Source organism: Petaurus breviceps, unplaced genomic scaffold (assembly GCF_028583685.1).
Source record: "Petaurus breviceps papuanus isolate PSGF00001 unplaced genomic scaffold, PetGlider_PUasm1.0 221, whole genome shotgun sequence".
NCBI classification, from domain to species: domain Eukaryota; kingdom Metazoa; phylum Chordata; class Mammalia; order Diprotodontia; family Petauridae; genus Petaurus; species Petaurus breviceps.
The window spans coordinates 12,883,660-12,898,806 of NW_027185877.1; positions in this window are offsets into that span (position 1 = coordinate 12,883,660).

The window sequence follows — 15,147 nt, forward strand, 5'->3', positions numbered from 1 at the left end:
CTGAGGCAGGATGAACCCAGTGAACCAGTAGGAAACAGAGGCCACCCATGAACTTCAGCTCTACATCTGAGGCTATACTCATTATTAGTCATCTATAGCATCACCATTATGGTTGGCTCCTGTGAAAAGATTTGGGCTCCCTACATTTCTAACAAGACATAAAGTTTATCTCTCAGCTTTAAAATAGGTTAAATTAGTAGGGGTGCAGTGCCAGAATGTAGGGATTCTATTTATAGGTTACTGGCTATGAACGGGAATGAAGAAAAAAAAAGCACCATTCCAAAATCAATGTTTGCTTTACTGAGGGTCTCCTTAGGTGTACATTGGAAATAATTCCAGCTTTCTGCCACACTTGAGTCACTCTGCAGCCATATACGCCAGCCAGTATTAGTTAACTGTCCAGGATCAACAGGTTGCTGCTGCTGAGTAGTACCAGACCGCAAGGCCAGAAAAAAAAAAGTTGAAAATGTTTTATTTGATCCAGAAAGACCTGAAGAATGATGATGATAAAGGACAAAAAGAACCATAAAGAGAAAGGCACCTCTTAACAGCTTCCCCAAACATAGTGACATGACCTCCAGGTTGGCCCTAGATTCCTCATTTTAGCCATCAGAGCAGATAATTGCTTTCTGAAAACTGGTCTACCTATATTTCTTGTCATTTTTATCCCCTCCCAATTTAAAAATACTTACTGTGTTGACTAAGAAATAGGAGGGTACTGAGGATTCTCACAATTACACCCATTTTTCTATGTGCCTGGATACATTTATGTAAATACTTGGTTACATGTAGAATTAAGCAAAAAAGGCATGAAAAGGGAGTGAATTCATTTGAACTAAATTACCTCTCATGTATGATTAGGTATGAGGCTAAAGTCTGAGCTCCTTCAAAGCAACTGGAAATAAATGATGCAACATAATTTTTCACTATAAGTTTCTTATTCAAATTATGAATAAGAAATATGGAATGCTCATTTTCTGGAGAAAATATTTATACATTTTGCTCTGAAATTCCAAGCCCACTGAACTGCATATTCTGATAAGCATCAGTATTTGGCATTCATAATCAGTAAACCATATTCATCAATTTCAGGCTTATTTTCCGTCAACTAATGAGATTTTCCAAGTTCCCAGAAATTGATGTTCTGTAACTAGTGAGTTATATTATTATTACATTTATATCATAAAAAGTACCATAGTCTTTGACAAATAGCAAGTTCCCAAGAATGTGCAGGCACCAGAATGTACAATATCTAATAACAGAAATATCTATTATTTCAGATATTGTTCCAAATATTTGTTCCAGTAAAACATTCTTTGAATGAGTCCAAGATTTTATTTTTGCATTGTCACAGAAGGTATGCAAGATGTCCTTCCTTATTTGACAATCAAGGCTTAAGCAAGATTTTAAAAGAGAAAAGGAAATTCTAGTAACTATTAAAAATTAGAAGTACTTAGCATTATAACAATGAAGAGAAACAAGTGATGAAATTGTAATGATTCAAAAAAACCTTCTTTGGAAAAGAATCTAAGTTAAGAAGAGGTCTAGGAAGGCAAAGTGGAAAGACTGCAATATTTGTAGTCAGAGGACCAGGATTCAAACCCTGGCTCTCTTTGGGTTATGTTGGGCAGGATACTTCACATCTCAGTCTTCACCTTTGTTTCTTCATAGGTAAATGAAGAATTTGGTCTAATGACCTCTAAAGTCCTCTCTAGTTCTAACTATAGATCTAAGATTATATGATCCTGTGATATTAATAACAGTGCAATATTTGCCAATGAAGAAATATACCATAATAATAAGCTATTATTATGGAAAGGGAGGGGAGATGAGATGAGCATCCCCAGTCTAATTAGAAGATAATTAGCTATCAGTATGTAAATTATAATATTGCCAAGTGTGGCTAAGCAGGCAAGTTCTAAATTTACTGTGCACTGGTAGATTGATATCAATCATGGTCGCCACCACACGCACACACACTCATACACACAGAGACACACATAATCAGGCAAGAATAATATGGTAATATATACATCAAGGATATATAGTCATATGAGGCTATACAGAAAATAAAGAGGGGAAGCCTGGTTCTGTTTTGGGCTCTTGTCTCTTCTCCCTCCGTACCATCTTTCAGTATTCCCATCAGCTCCAGTAAATTTAACTATCATATCTATGAAGATAATTCCTAGATGTCTAGCCTCAGACTCTCTCTTGAGCTTCGGTTCTACATATTGGATATTTCAAATTGGATGTCCCAATGAAATCTTAAAACTCAATGTATTTAGGGGTGGCTAGGTGGTGCAGTGAGTAAGAGCGCCGCCCCAGAGTTGGGAGGACCCTGGATCAGTTCCGGCCTCAGATACTTAACACCCACACACACACACACACACACACACAAATGGCTGTGTAACCTCGGGCAAGTTACTTAACCCCAAATGCTTAAAAAAAAAACTCAAAGTATTTAAAACTATATTCATTTTTCTGTTTAAAGCTTCCAAACACACACACACACACACGCACACATGCACACACACACATATGACTAATAGATTTTCCCCAATGGTAAAAGGATATGAACAAAGATTTCTCAAAAGAAGAATTGTAAGGTATTCACAATCACATGAAGGAATGTCCTAAATTATTAATAATAAGAGAAATGAAAAAAAAACACAATTTTGAGGTTTCACCTCACACCTTAAAAATTGACAAAATGACAAAAATAGTGATCGTTAATGTTGGAGGGGATATAGAATGATAGGCACATAGTTAGTGGAGTTGTGAAATTGTGTAGCCATTTTAGAACCAATTTAGAATTATTCAAATAAAGTGACTAAAATATCCATGCCCTTTGAAACAGAGACTCCATTATTAGGATTATGCCCCAAGAAAGTCATTGATAAGAAGAATGTCCCCATCTACTCCAAATTATCCAATTATCACTTTTTATGATAATTGAGAATTGAAAACAAAGAAGATACTCATCAATTGTGGAATGCCTAAACAAATTGTGGTATATTAATGTAATGGAAAAGTACTCTGATGCAAAAAATGATGTGTGTGATGAATAAAGGGAAACATGGAAAGATCCATATGAACTGTTCTAGAATGAAGTTAGCAGGGCTAAGAAAATACAATATACAGTAACTACAATATGAGTGGAAAGAACACCAAAAAATCAAGATAAATTTAACAAAATTATAAAGATGAAGCATGGCTAGTACAAAAAGTTATGAATAAACATCCCCAACCCACCACTGTGGAAGATCTACAGGTATTACACACTGTGTATGTTTGCATAATTTTTAAATGTATTGAATGGTTGTGTGAGTTTTTTCCTCTCTAAAAATAATTTCATATAGATATGAGAGAGAGTGGGGGAAGGATACTTGAGAACTATAATGATAACAGAAGATGTAAAAACTCCTTATTATGAAACAACATGCCTAAATAAAACCCTTTTACATTTCCTATCCATGACTTATCTTTCTAGCCTCATTGGCATTATACCCCACCCATGGTCTTTAGTCTAGACAAACTGGCCTTCTCTCTGTCCCTCACACATGACATTCCATATCCTGTGAACTTTACATTGGCCATACCCCATACTTCTCTGCCTCCAACTCAGAAAGTTAAGATTAAGTTTTAAGATGCAACTGAGACAACCATCTTTTGTATGATGCTTTTCTGGACATTTAGCCCCCCCTAGCCCATTCTCTCCCTCACAAATTACCTTTTATTTAATTTCTTTGTATATATTTATATTCCTTAATTTTATGCTTTTGCTATATATATATATATATATATATATATATATACATACATATATTTAACATGTATTTATTAACTCTCCAATTAGAACAGAAGCTCATTCTATTTGCATCCCCAGCACCTAGAACAGTGCATCATAGAACATAGTATTATTACTTGTTTTATATTTGATGGAGGAGAAAGCTTAGTAGAAAATTAATGAAAGGAAAAATAAAACTGAAATAGTGTAAGAGTAAAGCACAGACAAAATGAGGAAATAGATGAAGAATTTAGGAAATGGACCATACCTACAATGGTACAGTTAAAATAGGAAAAAAATTATTTACTTTCTCCCTCTCCCTCAGATCACTCATGGTTTTAGAAGGTACCCCTAAAATGCAGGCTCTGAATTCTTGGGAAGAACCTTACCACCATCTTTCAATTTTAAGTGGCATGATCAGGTATAGATGGATTGTGATTTGCATCACAGACTTCATTACTTGATCTTTTTTGAACTTCCCTATTTCAGTCAAGGTTACTACCATATTTCCTATCACTGAAGTTTGTAAACTCAGGATTGTCCTCAACACATCACTTCTACTCACTCCATATATCCAAGCATGTTGTTTCTCTCTTCACAACTTGTAGCTCAGACTCTCATCACTTCTTACATGGCCTAATTAGACTTTCTGCCTCAAATCTCTCTTGACTCTAATGCATCTGCCATGCAGTTGGCAAAGAGAGTTTCCTAAAGTGAAGTCATACCATGTCACCACTTACTCAATAAACTTCAGTGCCTTCCTCTCCACTAGAATAAAATATAAACTCCTTTGTTAGGCATTTAAACTTTGTAACCTGTCCTTAACCTACTTTTCTGGGCATGTTGTATATTATTTCCTTTTCTGTACTTTATGGTTCAATCAAATTGACATTTTTCCTTTTATTTTCATATATAAATTATTTAGTAGTAACACATTGTAAGGAGGTAGATTACTCTTATTTTAGATTACTCTTATTTTACTCTTATTTTAGATATTAACTCCAATAATAACTCCCAGGGTTTAGTTCTCCTGTGACTATGCAGTGAGATATGGGATTATATAATGTGATATTTTCTACACTTGCATTGAATGACAATATTGCTAAAGTTAACCTGTGAGGTTAATGTTGACAAAATGTCTTCTTTGTCTGTTGCTCTATAAAGTGATCACTGGTCAGTAAGTGGGGATATGGGTAATGCTTACAGGAATGCCTGTACCTGCTTTGATCAGCTGCCATCAAAGCTTTGGAGGAATCTGTGTTTGCCTCCAAGGGCCCCCTCTAAGGCTTAGGGGACATGTAGGAGTTGTAGCCACTACTATATTCTCTCCCTTCTCTGCAAGGGAAATTGTAGGAGTTGGTGCTGCCATTATCAGCAAACTCCCTTTGAGAAGACTAGACTAGAATAAAGTAAGCTTATTTAACCCCTTATTGTGTCCCCATTGCTGTCTTCCTGTCTTCCCAGATCAAGAGTGAACCTCTGCTAGAACACCTGGTATAATTGGTGTTGCCTGTTTATCTATGAAACAGAAAAATAGAAGGGAAAACTGATTTTTATTGAAATCTTTCTACATAGTTGAAATAAAAGATAATTCACTTTGTTATTTTCATATTGTTTATGGTATAGAATAGATAAAACATGGTATCTATTTCAAATCTAAGTTCATTGACTATTAAGGCCTCTAATTTAATTGTTATATTGTGTATCATTTAATTAAATGTATCTCAAAAAAAGTTCAACTGCTTTGCTGGCTTCATGAATCAAAATAGCTGAATAGCTAAATTATTAACAACTAGTCATCATTTACAAGTTTACAATATGCAATATGCCAGGACATTAGCAGAGACTATTCAAAAATAATCACAGATTCACAGAATTTAAGAGTTGGAAGGGATCTTAGTCTACCTAGTCTAGCCCATATATTTAAGGTATATCCACAGTAACATAATCCTATCTTGTATTTGTGAAGTTGATTTTTTTCTACCCATTTTAAGACTTTATATTTAATTCCATCTTATTAATTTAAGAACAGTGATATTGCCTGTAAAGATCCCTTTTGATCCTGAGTTTGTTAAACAATATGCTTGCTATCCCTTCCAGTTTCACTTTGTCTGAAAATTTGATAGGCACAGTATCTATGCCTTCATATAAAAATATTAGATAGTATAGGACTGAAGCATAGATCCCCGAGGTACTCCATTGTAGCCTCTTTCCGCTTCAATATTACTTTTTGAGTCCAGTCATTGAATCAGTTTTCAATTCATGTAACAGATTTGTTGCTTACTCCATATCTCTACATCTTCTCTAGAATTATGAGACACTTTATGAAAAACTTTGTTAAAACTATATCCACAGCATTCTGCTCATTTACTAATATCATAGTGATGTCAAGAAAAGAATTTGAGTTACTCGGGCATGACCTCATCTGGATGAAACCTTGCTTATTTTTTTGCAGTCAGTATTTCCCTTTCTAAAGTTTGCCAAGCATCTCTTTAATAAACCATCCTAGAATTTTCCCAGGAAACAAAGTGAAGCTCATTGACCTGCCTATACTTAACATATTCTCTTCTCTTCCTTTTTTGGAAATTTGGGATATTTTCCTTCTGAAGGCTTGTGTCACCCTTCTTGTTTTCCATGATCTTTCAAATATCTCTGATAGTAGCTCTTCAGTAATATCTGTCAGTTCTTTCAGTACCTGAAGCTGCAGTGCATCTTGGCCAGATGATTTGAATATATCAAAGGGAACTAGGTTGCAAGATGCACACTTACTATCTCCTTATCTGTCTTGGGTATCAGCTCCCCATTAGTGATGTTTATCCACACCTTATTTAGGCTGTGGAGCCCTAAAATAAATCCATTTTGTTGGCAGAGAAAATAGAAGCAAAATAATAATTGAACAACTCTTCCTTCTCTTTGTTTTCTATCATCATTATCATATCCCTCCTCCAAAATTGTATTATTTCCTTCTTTAATTCTTCTTTTTCTCCCAACACATGTTTAAAAATTTCTTTTGTGTTATCCTTAACTTCCATTAAGAGGCTCAGCTCATTCAAAATTCAAGCAGTATTGAAAGTATTTTTGTAGAACAATGTCACAACAATGTTTGCTGGTCTTGTTTCTGTCTTCTGCATAAAAAAAAAAAAATCTATACTGGTTGAGGAGTTCCCTGTGCATCCACATCAGCCCTTCAGACAAATTACATTTTTCTTCCTCATTGGAGTTGTGTCCTTAAAAGAAGCATATGTAATCACTTTCTCTCATGGTCAAAACAGTTTTTGCAATATTAATAAACAAAATTCAAGTAATATTATAAAAATACTTAAGACAGCTTTTTTTAAAATGCTTTATTAACTTCTAATTTACATCATTCCTTTCCACCAGATTTAGAGTTACAAATTTTCTCCCCATTTTTTCCCTAGCCACCACCCCAAGCAGTCGACAGGATATCCCCTCCTCCAATCTGCTCTCTTCCACCGCTTCTCCCATACCCCCTTCGAATTTTCCAGTATGGCATAGTGGATCTCTATGCCCCAGTGCCTGTATATCTTATTTTCCAACTACATGTAAAATAGTAATAATAGCACACACACACACACACACACACACACACATATATTTAAATATTTGATTTTAAAACTTTGAATTCCAGATTCATTCCCTTTCTCCCTTATCACCCACCCTTACTGGGAAGAAAAGCAATTCAGTATAGGTTGTACATGTGTAGTTAATGCAAAACATTACCATAGTAGATATATTGAAAAAGAATGACTATATTTCCCTCCCTCCTATCCCACCTCCCACTTGTTTTATTCTCTACTTTGATCCTGTCCCTTTTCAAAAGTGGGTGCTTCCAACTTCCCTCCCCCGCAGTCTGCCCTCCCTTGCATCATCCCCCCTCTAATCCTGTTCCCCCATACTATCCTTTAGGGTGAGATACCATATTTAATGTGTATGTCATTCCCTCCCTGACCAAAATTCAATGAGAATAAGGTTGACCCACTCCCTTTTGCCTCCCTATTGTTCCCCTACATTGTGACCATTTTCTCTTGCCTCTTCCATATGAGATAATTTACCCCATTCTGTCTCTCCCTATCTCCTCTCATTAAATTCCTCTCTCACCTCTTAATTTCACCTTTTAAGTATCATCCCTTCCTTTTAAATTGGCCCTGTGCCTTCTATCTATGTATACCTGTAAACATGTATACACACATTCACATACATATTCATATGCCCATATACCCTCTGATATAGAAATATATGTGTGTGTCTATTTCTTTCAACTATTTTCATGCTAAGAAAAGTTTTATCAGTTACAATTATCATTTTTCCATGTAGGAATGTTAATACTTCAACTTTGATAGGTTCCTTATTATTTCTTTTCCCTGTTTACCTTCTCATGCTTCTTGTATCTGAATGTGAAATTTTCTATTCAACTCTGGTTTTTTCATCAAGAAGGCTTGAAAGTCCTCTATTCCACTGAATGAACATATTTTCCCCTGAAGCATGATACTCAGTTTTGCTGGGTAGGTGATTCTTGGTTTCAATCCCAGCTCCTTTGACCTCCTGAATATCATATTCCAAACCCTTCGATCCCTCAGTGTAGAAGCTGCCAGATACTGAGTTATCCTGATTGTGTTTTCCATACTATTCAAATTGTTTCTTCCTGGCTGCTTGTTATATTCTCTCCTTAATTTGTGAATTCCAGAACCTGGCTATAATATTCCTAGGAGTTTTTAGGGGGGATCTTTTTCAAGAGGTGATCGGTGGATTCTTTCAACCTCTATTTTGCCATCTGGTTCTAAAACATCAGGGCAGATTTCCTTGAGAATTTCTTGGAAGATGATTTCTAGGTTCTTTCTTTGATCATGGCTTTCAGATAGTCCAATAATTTTTAAATTAACTCTCCTGGATCTATTTTCCAGGTCAGTGGTTTATCCCATGACATATTTCACATTGCCTTCTATTCTTTCATTAGTTTCTTATCTGTTTAATAGTATCTTGATTTCTCATAAAGTCACTAGCTTCCATTTGCTCCAATCTAACTCTGAAGGAATGATTCTTCTCAGTGAGCTTTTGAGATTCTTTTTCCATCTGGTAAATTCAGCTTTTTAAGGCACTCTTCTCCTTATTGCCTATTTGAATTAGTCTATTTTTAAGGTGTTATTTTCCTCAGTCAAGCTCTCATTTCATAATTTTCTTGCATCATTTTCATTTCTCTTCCCAATTTTTCCTCCCTTCTCTTATGTGCTTCTTAGGGTCCTCTATGGATCGTAACCAGCTCATATTTTTCTTGGAAGCTTTTGGTGCAGGAGTTCCTACTTCACTGTCTTCCTCCTGTTCCATACTTTGATCCTTTTTGTCCCCAAAATAGGAGTCTAATGTTGGATTCTTCTGCTTGCTTTGCTTCCTTTGTTTGGTCATGTCGCCTCTGAGTCACTTGACCCCTAGGCTTTTTGCCACAGTAGGACTCTACCAGAGAGGGGAGATTCATTCCAAATGCTGCAGTTTTCTCAGCTGTTGGAGGTATTAGTTGGGTGCCCTCTCTGAAGCTTCCACATGCTCTGGCAAGCTGGTCACATACCCCAGGCCTCCACCCTAGACTGCAATCCAGATCCAAGCAGGTTAAAGCAAGAGTGATTACCCCTCAGTTTGTTTGCTTGTTCCCCCTACACTCTGAAGGCCAGGAGCCGAAGATACCACATGGTGGCGGCTGTGCCGTGTTGTTTCAGTGGCTTCTCGCCCTGGGGGAAGAGGCCGAAGCACTCCCAACTATTGGATCCCAAAGTCCACACAAAGACCTCTCACCTTGTCCTTAGCATCTATGTGTTGATAATTCTGGACCACCACAGCTGCTGGTGATCTGAAGTCCCTCCAGCTGGTGGTTGGTCAGGCCTGCCCTGGGGCTAAAACCTCTGGTTCCCACGTGGCTGGGGTCATCTCCTTGAGCGCTGTGCTCATCTCCCAGAGCGCTGTGCTGGCCCTGGGCTGTCCTTAGCGGGAGGTTAGCTTCTCTGTGTCATTTTGTGGGTTCTGTAGCTCCAAAGTTTGTTCAGAGTCTCCTTTCAATTGGAGGTGGTAGGAGCCAGAGCCAAGGAGGTTCTGTTTCTACTCTGTCATCTACACTGCCCCAATACTTAATACATTTTAATTTCATCTTTTTAAAATTTATATTCTGTGCATGTTTTATAAGGGACACAATATGTTAGTACAGTATTACATGTACATGATTTATAAATAAATATACATATAATGTGGGTAAATCCCCCATTAAAAAAAACTGATAGGTATGCTCAATCAAAAAAAGTTTGAAGCCTACTGCCCTAGAAAATATGATACAAACTTCATTTGGCATTTAAGACCCTCTACAAGATGGTGCTATCTTACTCTCCTAACCTATTGAAATATCTTCCCTTCACAGGAAGTAATTAGGCTACTACTGAATATTCTTTATTCTTTACATCCTTCCTTCTACCACTCTTGATCAATGCATTCTGCCTACTCCTAGTCCTGAAACACATTTTCCCCCACATCTCTGGCTACTGACATATCTCAAATCTCAATGATTAGGTGCCACTTCATCAAACTTTCCTTAATTTCCTCAGCTAAATTGTATTTTTCTTTTCTCACACTTTTTATAACACTTTTCTGGACCTCTGTCTTTATCAAAGTCTATTTAGTATCAGAATTATTTTTGTAACTGTCATATTCTTTCCTCTTTAATTTATACTGTAAGTTCTTTGACAGAAGGTATTGTGCTGGCTTTCAAATCTTTATATTCCCAGTGCCTAGAATAGTGTCTGATACATGCGCCAGTATCTGGCACATTTGGTATTTTAATGTTTGTTGAACTGAATCAAATGTATTTTGCAGTGGCACAAGAGGTGCCCTTCTTTAAGAAAGAACTTGTAGTTTGGAAATCCAGGATTATTAGATGGAACAGTTTTAGAAGACAGAGAGAACAAGAATGCAATGATCTCAAATAAGTAAAAAAAACTCCAGGTGCTTGGGATAGAGAGAAAAGAAGTGCAAATATAGGAATTGATAGGGGACAACAGAAAAACCACTTTTTGAGAAAGGTCCTAAGAGATTAGATACATCTGGAAAATGGTGTTGGTTTAAAAAAATTAAGGTATGCATAGCTTTGGAAGTAAAGGTATGCATAGCTTTGAAACTGAGAAGCCCTAAGTCCAAGGCATAATCAGGGAGCCTTGGCACAGCCTGTAAACGGAGCTGAACCAGCAAGGGGGAGAACGTGTTCAGCAGCTTGGAGCTGGAAAGAGGGAGGAAGGGAGGTTTATACAAGTGTCAGTCAATTGTACTGAAATTTCTGCCAGTTACACATTGAAACTTGAGTGAAAATCCATTGATTTATTTTGATTAGCCAACTGGATCCTTATATTTTCAGCTTCCAGTTTATGACTATTTGAAATTCATTCTGCAGGATGTTTCTGAGTGAAAAGTGTGGAGAGTGGGGGAGGATCATACTGTGCTTTCAAAATAAATACAGAACAAGCTTTAGCAGCATTTACAAGTTGATTTGCTCAATGATTAGTCTCAAATTTCAAGCTTAGAGTGCATCATGGCTGTGACAAAATGGAATTTTTACCTAAAAATAACCTCTAGATAAATAAATTTGTTAAGTCTCATAAACATGAGAAGGGTACCTACTGTGGCCACAAAAACAACTTAAGAACCAAATCAAATTTTCTGGTAGAGTCCTAGTGGGGGAGGGGGAGAATCAGAATGCGCTGTACCCAGTTTTCAAAGAAATGTTAATCCCAACCAGGTATGGTATTTTGAATTTCAAATTCTGTTGGCTTTATGATCTCTGTCTCTGTAGGAGAATTATAGTAAATTTATTCCAAATACATCACTAAAGCAAACTTCAGAGCTCAACCAAACAGTTGTTTTCTTGATGTACCTCTTTTAAATTGTTCTAAAAAATACTTCCTTCTCTGACCCAAAGACAGTACACTTCTACCTCCCCACCTCTCTCACTCCTGGTGGCCAGACCTGCTCTTCAACAAACAACCTGCACTTAGGGGCTTGATGTCCTCTGGGGCTTGCCAGTTCTTCCAGGACTGACTTACCACACTTGGCTCTCACTTCAAGGAGTTACACTGGAGCAGGCAAATGAAAAGTGCTTTTTCTCTTAGAAAAATATTAGACACTTTGTTGCAAATGGCTAAGCCTGAGCCACCAATCTTTTAAGATAACTAACCAACCAAAATGAACTGGTAATTCCTTCTTTTTCTTAATTTAATTATGTTTTTCAACAAATATCTCCATTAGTATTTGCCTTTTTAAAGACAATTTTACTTACAGCTTTTATTTTTTTTCATCATACATCTCTCTGTCTCTTGCAGGGAGCCATTCCTCATAACAAAGAGTAAAAGAGTTAGGGAAAGAGTTCAATAAAATAAACCAACACATTTAAAAAGTCTGACATTATCTGTGATTGAACAGGTCAATTCTTCAGGGAGGTATTAAATTTCTCTAAAGTGTGGGGTGGCAATTAAAAATCCCAAATTATATTTTGGCACATAATGTACCATTTCCCTGTGCTCCTTCAAAACTGCCTTGGCCAGGGATATTTGGTCACCTCTTGTTTATACATTGCCATGGTGTATAACTCTTAATGGACCCAAACACAGCACAAAGCTAACATTTACCCATTACACCCACATGCAGTGTACAAAGAAAAAAATTCCCTCTTCATCCCTGTGAAAGAAAAAAAAAACTTACATTTTGACAGGAAGAAAAAATAGTACATGCAAAGTCCAAGTGTTTCTTTCACTGTGTCATAATGGCAACATTATTGCTTGCTTCTTCTTCTGCCCAAATATAAACCCTGCCATTTTCATTTTAGTTTTTTTTCCCTTCTAGTACATCTCAAAAGTATGATTAATCAAAAGCAAGATTACCCCTGACAAAAGAAGTTCACTGAGTGTCCCAGTTGATACAGGGATACATATGATAGTTTCTCTCTCTCTCTCTCTCTCTCTCTCTCTCTCTCTCTCTCTCTCTTTCTCTCTCTCTCTCTCTCTCTCGATGTGACCTAAAGAAACAGGTTATGGAGAATAACGCAAATTAAGAATTATTATAATAATAAAATCATTAAATAAGCTTTAACACTATTTTTATCAATCCAATCCAATAAGCATATATTAAATACCTCCCGTGTTTGATACACTAAGCTAGATACTCCATAATCTAAATGTAAATAGATCAGTGATTTCGTCACTCTTATGACCTAGGAAGCTTTGAGAAAATGACTTGACCTTCCTGGGTCTCTGCTTTCTTCTCCATAAAATGAACGTGTTGTACTAGATGGTTTCTGAGTTCCATTTCAGCTCTAAATTGGTAATCCAATGATCCTATGAGATTATCTCCCCTGACAACTCTGTTATACCTGCCCTTACTCTGTGACTTTTGTCCATTGCCTCCCCTAAGTTCACCAAAATAATTCATCCAACATGCAAGGACCTTACTCACTTTTCCTTTATGTTTCTAGGCTACCACCAGAAGAACACACACAGAGTATCCACTGGATAGCCCTCATCCTATCTATATCAACAGCTCATCTTCTTTTTGGGATCAGTCATTTCTTTGATGGCATCCTTTATTCTTGTTCATTCGTGCTCCTGGGGAGCTGCCCTATCTCAGTGACTAAGGAAGACTGGAATTTGATTAGATGGTCCCTATCATCTTAAGAGACTGTGGGAAAAGAAATCACACCAAAGGAGTAGTTTGGGGGAAAAAAACACTTTAGGCCTGAGAAGCAAGCACACAGCAGAGAGACTTCCCTCACAGATACTTTGACAAGGCATATAGCTGGAGACTGAGGTAGCAAGAGACAAGGAGTACAGTGGCAGCCGTGACATCTGTGTTGTTGTTGTAATCGGTCCTTCATTTTCAAAGGAGACCAGTGATACCATGGAGTAATGTCTTGACTTGTATGTGAATTGGATTTAAGTGAGGCAGCATTACAAAAGTTATCAGCCTTACTTTCTCTTCCAGAGTCATTAGAGCTGACTGTTAATGGTTCAGGATGTGACAAGGTGACCTTGGTGTCTTCTATAATATCTAACCAAGTCCATACCTATTGGAACAAATTGTCCACATCTGCTCCTTCTTCTGGGGGAAATCTTCACATGCTTGTGGGTAGACACTCCCCTAACTCATTCATGGGTTTGAGGTTCAATGTTTACCTGGTTTAGCCTGTCAGCAGAAATGGTTTACTGCGGTGTGACTGCCAGGCATGCTACAGCTTCTTGGAGACAGGTGAGAATTGATGTCAGGCGGACACCAAAGGAGGAATGCAGCCCTGAAAAGGGTTCAGAAAGTCCTGATACCAGAGGTGCTACTCCTCCCTGAACACCCCATACTCCATGACATTCTTACTGACAGACTACAAGAACAATAGATCAAAGTTTAGGGATGTTAGAATGGGCTATGCCGCTGAACCATCCTCTACCCCATCCTCTTTTTCTTTTGCTTTTTTTTGGAAGGGCAGGGCAATTGGGGTTAAGTGACTTGCCCAAGGTCACATGGCTAATAAGTGTTAAGTGTCTGATGCCGGTTTTGAACTCAGGTCTTCCTGACTCCAAGACCAGTGCTCTATTCACTATGCCACCTAGCTGCCCCCCACCCCTATCCTTTTTAGACTATATTCTCACAAAAAGTTATACCTCTCTCTCCCTCCTTTTTGCCCTTCATTTCCTCTTTCTTCTGGAAGAGGATGTCCCTATTTCCTGAAAGTTATCTCTATTTGTAAGAGTTTATTTACTTTTCTGTTTCCTTTTATTTAAGCCAGTTATTGTGAGAAACATGTTTAAGCATTTCATAGTCAACTGCATATGTCATTGCACAACTGCAGCAGAGACAATAAGGGAGTGAATGAGAGGAGACAAGAATAGAATAGCTGTGGTATATTTCCCCAATGTATTTTTCTATCAGGGGGACTCATTACTATAAAAAATAATTATTGATTTGTTTTATAACTTCCCAGAACAGATAACAGAGGCAAAGTGTCATCTTTCTCTCCAGGCAATGAGTTAGAAGTTAGGTTGAAGAAATCTGTGACTAGCTGACTGATATGTGGGAGCTGTCCCATACCCTGATTTGAAAGAAAAACAACCCTTTTACTGGGGAGGGGACAAGGGAATGGTTGGAAAAAATTACACCCATGGAGAGGAGCAAAGGATATGTCTTAGAAGAAGTAGCCTTGGGAAGCTAGGTGGTGCAATGAATAAAGCACCAACCCTGGAGTCAGGAGGACCTGAGTTCAAATCTAGCCTCAGACACTTGACACACTTACTAGTTGTGTGACCTTGGGCAAGTCACTCAACCCCAATTGC